This window comes from Anopheles moucheti, chromosome 2 (assembly GCF_943734755.1).
Source record: "Anopheles moucheti chromosome 2, idAnoMoucSN_F20_07, whole genome shotgun sequence".
Classification (NCBI taxonomy): Eukaryota; Metazoa; Arthropoda; class Insecta; order Diptera; family Culicidae; genus Anopheles; species Anopheles moucheti.
In genome coordinates this window covers 81537152-81543407 of record NC_069140.1, presented here as the reverse complement: position 1 = coordinate 81543407, position 6256 = coordinate 81537152, and positions in this window count along the sequence as shown.

The following is a 6256-nucleotide window of genomic DNA, read 5'->3' as shown; positions in this document are numbered from 1 at the left end:
GGCCCGTAATGTAATATTGCTTCTTGCTCTCGGACAGAAAGTTGCATTTTGTTTTTCCATCACACGCGCACCCTCTTTCTCTCGGTGTGACAGAGAGGAACTCCGAGGCCCGTAATGTAATATTGCTTCTTGCTCTCGGTTTCGCGCATTGCTTGAGAAGATTCATCCCCCGCACACATACACGAATGTGTGTCTCATCAATACGAACACGCGCACGACACGCACATACATACACACACACAGCATATTGAAACATCGATAACACGCGCCATCTACTCACAGGCACACTTGAACATCAAACACACACACACACAAGGGAGGAATTGTTTTAAGAGCAAACAAAAGTGTAAGATCCTTGCAAAGGTGTAAAGGGGGAGCAACAAGTACAATAGGCCACCATTGCAACTACCATCATCACCCCCCTTCATCATCATCCCCCTAACTGTGTGTGGGGACAGCTCTGCACAGGAAGAGTGTGCATGTGCTTCACGGGGAGAGCGGAGATAGCTAAGCTAAGTTCAGCAGAAACGATCGTACCGTTACCGTAAACGGTTTATTATAGCAGATGGGAACAGGTTGGGAAGGGGGATCTCTCACCCCTTCCACCGGGTGTGGTGTGTGTGTGTGTGGTTTTGTTTGTGTTTGGGCAAGATTATTGTATTTATTTAACAAGAAAGATCGCGCGTTGCATTCAGTTAGGAGGCGAATCCTTAAAGGAGAGCGAAGGGTTATGTCCTAGTTTTTAAGGCCAGGGATGTATTAGGAACGCCATTCGGCAAGGAACGTTTTCCTTCGAACTTGTTTTCTCACACAACACACACCCACAGACACAAAGGCACCTGCACCCGAAACAGCAGTAGCACATCGTCGTGTCCCCCCTGTCTTCTGTCCCTGTAATACGGGAGAAGAAGGAGTAGTTCAGTATTCTTATGCCAACAACAACCCCCGCGCGCTAAAGAGCATATCATCCCTCCCCGTGCGCGCCGCACACACAGAGAGAGACACAGGGGCTGTATGCGCTATCAGACCGTTTAGAGGAGAGAAAGTGTGTGTGTGTGTACTATTCTCCCCCGGCCTCAACGGGAACCACACATCCATCATCCTGCCCCCCCGTCATACAGAGTTCGTCTCATCCATATCGTTTTTTCATTGCGAGGAGAAGAAAACATTACAAAATATGGCGCGCACGATACGTGAACAACACCAACACTGCCCCGTCGCGAGCGCGCGCGTGCGTGTGTGAGTTAAAAGCACGGTTTAAAACTGTTACTGTTTTTCATTCCAGAATTGTATTTTTATCCTTCCGTTTAGTGAAAATGAAAGTGTGTTTTTACATGTACCAGTAATACGGTTTTTTAAATATTATTGTTCTCCTTTGTGTTCTTAAAACGTTCCGTGCGTGCGTGTGCGTTCGATGCCGTGGGGGGGGGGGGGGGGGGAGGAAACAACAATGTCAACCAACAACAAACAACAAGCGCGCGCGTGTTACTCTTAAAAACTATCGAAAGAGCAAATGAAAAGATGTGGAACAAAAAACAAACGAATAATACCTCTCCTCTATTACCATTCACACGAAAACGAAACAAGAAAAAAGAGAAAAAACAAAACTGAATCTGTGTTTTTTTTTATTATTTATCGAAAGTTCCCCCGCCGCCTCTTGGTTCAACAAGCAAAACGAAGGAGGGAGCTTTCGTGTGTGTGTGCTCTGCAAAAGAAAATCCGAATGGGGTGTTGGGGATGAATTTTATAAGATTGGAGTTTCATGTCCTGGCTTTTGCTGTGGTAGAGGAAGAGAGAAAGAGAGAGGGAGATGGCTTGGCTAAAAGATTGGATTAAAAACCATACTAAAAATGCAACGGTTTTACCTCTTTTACTGTGGGAGTAAAGAGTAACAAAAAGAAAAACATGTTCGAGAAGAACTCTTATATTACTTACTTTCCGTGTAACGACCATTAGTGAAAGTGCTTTTTAGGGTTCAAGAAGGATGCAGATTAAGGCTGCCGTGTAGTAATGAAACCCGCAAACTCCTCTGATTTGGCTAAGACAAGTTAAAATCGCCTGTGCGAATATATACATACATATATATAATTGGCAAAATGCAAAGTATGCCTTTATTTAACAACTTATTACCAAAATTTGCGCGTTTTGTTTTTGTGTTTCGTAACTCGAAAGAAAATTGGAACAATTGGATAGTTTCACCGGTAGCTTCATTTCGATATGGAAGTTTGCAAGCGGTTGGCTAGGTCTCGTTAATTTCGGAGTCCTTGTAAGTCCCAGTTCGATCAGCTAAACTGAATTTTGCATCTGGAGTCTATGGTTCAGGTTGATCTCGTTGATATCGAAGGTCTTGTGGGTCTCTTCTGTTCTGGTTTGTTAAACTGTACTGAATTCTGTATCTATTGCTAGAAGTCTAGTAATGAAAGACTATTATAAATATTGGTTAGGCTAGTTCTTGAAGGTCTTATGGACCTCTTCTGTAGATCGGTTAATCAACTAATCAAAATTTTTAATCTGAAACCAGAGTTCTAGTTTTTTTTTCCAAACGGAGATCATGTGGGATCATGTCTCATCTGTTGATCGTCTAATTCAACTAATCTGATTTCTGTATCTGGACCCTAGGGTTCGAGTTGATCTCGTTGATGTCGAAGGTTTTGTGGACCTCTTCCGTTGATCAGATAATTCGAATAAACAGAATTCTGCAGCTGGAGCCAGAGTTCTCATTGATGTCGTTGGTATCGAAGGTCTGCTGTTCAGGTAGCCTGAATTCAGCATTAAACGCCATGTGAGCCAGAAAACAAAAAGGAAGAGCTTCTAGTCTAGTCTAGTAATGTAAAGTAACGTCTAGTAATGAAAGTCTGCTATCGATAACGGTTAGGTTAGCTTATGGATCTCTTCTGTTGATTGGTTAATCAGATAATCTGAATTCTGGATAAGGAGCCACAGTTCTAGACCATTGGTATGGGACATGTGGTTCATATTAATTGATCGGTAAATTAACTAGCCTGAATTCTGTATTTGGAGTCGAACGGCTGAGAATGAAAGTCTGCTAGATGTCGGCTAGGGTTGGTCTCGTTGGTTTTGCAGGTCATGTTTGTCTCATCTCTTGATCGGTTCATCAGCTCTAAGGTTCAACAGCCGATTATACATAGTAGAATTATTTTGGAATTCTGATAAGGTAAAGTCTACTATCGCATGAAAGTTGGAGCAGCGACGCAGGACTGTGAGTTCGACTTGAAATCGAACTTGTAGAGCCCATTCTGGTCGAAGGGGCCCCATTCGCACTCGTCTGCAAAGTGATCCATTCCTACAACCAAGTGACTCATTAGTACTAGGTAAGCCTTTATACAGCAATTATTACCTAAAAGGTCGCTAAGCCAAAAAGGAGACAAAAATGTTCGGTATGCGATTGTTTGTTCAGTGCTTTTCAATACTTTGTATGAATTGTGTTAATTTGTATCAGTTGTACTTTTCATGTTGCTCCTCATATTGTCCTCTTCTTTATCGTTATCTTTTCATTTTCGCTAAAGTTTTCTTATTTTACAATTGTTGCCTCTTATTTGGTTGATTCCTTTTTCTTGTCTATCTTTTACATCAACACTTCTAGATGTTTTATATTTCATGTTTTATTGTTTTGTTACATTTAGCAACAATACATAACACTTCATCATATTTTTATGTTTATTATTTCTTATTGTTTTGTTTTAATCCATTTTTAATCATTTTGCAACATGTTTCAGTTCTTCAATTTAATTTTTTTTTTTGCTGCAGCACCTTGAAGATGATGGTCGTTTTATCACTTATATTTTAATTTTCTTATTTACTTACATTATTCCCCTTATTCCTGTAGTAAGAAATGCGTTTCAGGGAGAAATGCCAAGGTTTGTGGCTGCTTACGTTTTAACGAGCGCGCCCCATACAAAAACCATTCATCGGGCTTCTGTCGAACGAGGGGGCGCTACGCTGATGCAACTGACACGGGCCCAGCGGGTTGTACGGGCGGGCTTGGTACTTGAAATTGAATGCCCACTGGATGGTCAAGGAGAACCTGTTCGTCAACGGAAACGGTGAACAGTTGGTTGCAGCGTCCACGGAATACGCATTCTCGGGCACACACACACGGGTGTTTAGCATACCGCGGTTTGAAGTATTTTCACTTTGATTGCAACTGCTGCCTCCTGTGCACATCTGTGTGTGTCGGAAGGTGAGACATTCCTTTTAACTTCATCTTAACATTCTTTCAGTCTTTTTCACATCTCTTCAGCAGACAATGTTCGTGATCGATTTAATGATGCCTTCCACCCCTTTGATTACCGTACACAAATAATCATTATCGATTCTTCGTGCAGAATCGTACAGATGCGCGTGTGAAAATTGCACTGTATTGACCACACCAGCCGTTAATCAAACCCGCGACACCACCACCCCACCGTAAATGGTGTGAAAATTGTCTTGACGGTTGACGCTTGCAGCGTTGAGAAGAATGCCGTGACAAATGCGATGACTTATTGTATCACGCGCTTCGCTAAAGTTCGTGAATGTGTTGTCGGAGGTGTCGGAAGAGAGTACGATTGGATCACGCACGTGATCGTGATCGCTTCATTTCACCTCTGACATCCAGACACCACGTTGGTTCTAGTCGTGCGGTGTGGAAAATGAGATTTTTCCAATAAACATCTGTGCAGAAGCATTCAGAAGGTGGCAACTTCTACACAAGCTCTCGTATCTTGGAGCCACCCGGCCAGCAAAACATGTAGCGCCATTATGTCAACATTGAAACTGTACTTTATAACGGCAAAAGCATTATTGGCCAGCAAGCATTTAAAGTGGAACCGACGGAAACAGTTGCGATTCGAGCGCATTCTTGCACTCTTGAAACATTCAAACCTGCTGCATATATAGGAGGGAGATCTCTCTCTCTCTTAAAACAAGCTACTGAATATGGTTGGTACGAGTGATTTAACGATAGCCACATTTGCTGGCTCGCAGCACTGCCTAGTTTTCGTGGCAAACCAATCCACCGGTTGCATTGCATCTCAAAAAAAAAGCTGAAACCGGATCGAAACACCACCACGCAAAAAGGGACACCGCATCTCGTAGGCCGTGGCGCCACAGCAGCCCTCTATCGGCTGTTTGGGACCGTGGGCTTTCAAGAGCCACACGCCGAAGGCGGTTGATTGAGAATACGATGGTGTTGCAGCACGCCTGCCATCATCCGGCCTGAAGTTTGCACCTCAGTGAGAATCGCCTTCTCCAATCAACCCACACACACACACACCAGGGGAAGCAAACGCGCGCGGCCCGGTTTTGACTGTATATGGAAAAGTTGTTACATGATTTATGCCGCAACAAAGCACAGGAACCCATATGTGTGTGCTGCTGGGTTTTTGGGGTAGCGTTGGTTACATAGAGATACCTTCTCTTCGCACAACAACCACACGCGGTGTGTGCCAACGAAATGGGAAAATCCCACAAAATCCATCTCGGATTGGAAACGTGCTGCGTCCGTTGGCAAAACGGGTGGCGTACGTGCTTCGTACGGGTTAGTTGGATCTAGGATGGTCGTAAATCAAAAGCAAAGACTCCCCACAAAAACACCCGAAGTTCGTGGGAGATGATCAAGTTAGATTTTACCCAAAATGAATTTCTCGGCCGAAAATTCGATTATCAGTCCGATATACATACTCCCTGGTGAGTATGTTGGTTGTGCCGTGTTGTTTGTGTTTGTCAACTCTCTGGAGGACTCTCGTGTCTAGCATCCCACAATGAGAGATGCTAAAAGTGGTCGCAACTTGACAAGCTATAAATCTATTAAAATTTAATTATCCTTGTAAAGAGAACACCCCTTTATGGTGTTTGAGATTTAGATGTTTGTTTATTGCTTTTCGGTCTCAAGAAATTTTGGTGATGGATAACGGTGATGGATAAGCATTGTTGATGTCCAGCTATAACAGCTGACATAGCGCCAGTACTAACAAACACCGCAGCTTCAAATCAACTTCAAACTTGAAATCAAAACTGACCTAATACGAAGATGCTGAGAAGGATTTTGGGTCCCAGATGTTAGAACTTTTACGAGCTGTACGGCAAACTCCCTGTCGAACAGCGGATTAGACTCGCCAGGCTCCGGTAGACTCGTCATGTCATGAGAATGACACCTGACGAGCCAGCTTGTATAGTCCTTTTAGGCTATCCGCATGGACAGAGGAGGCTTGGTGGACCCAAATCAAGATGGAGTGATTTTCATTTCATTTTTCAT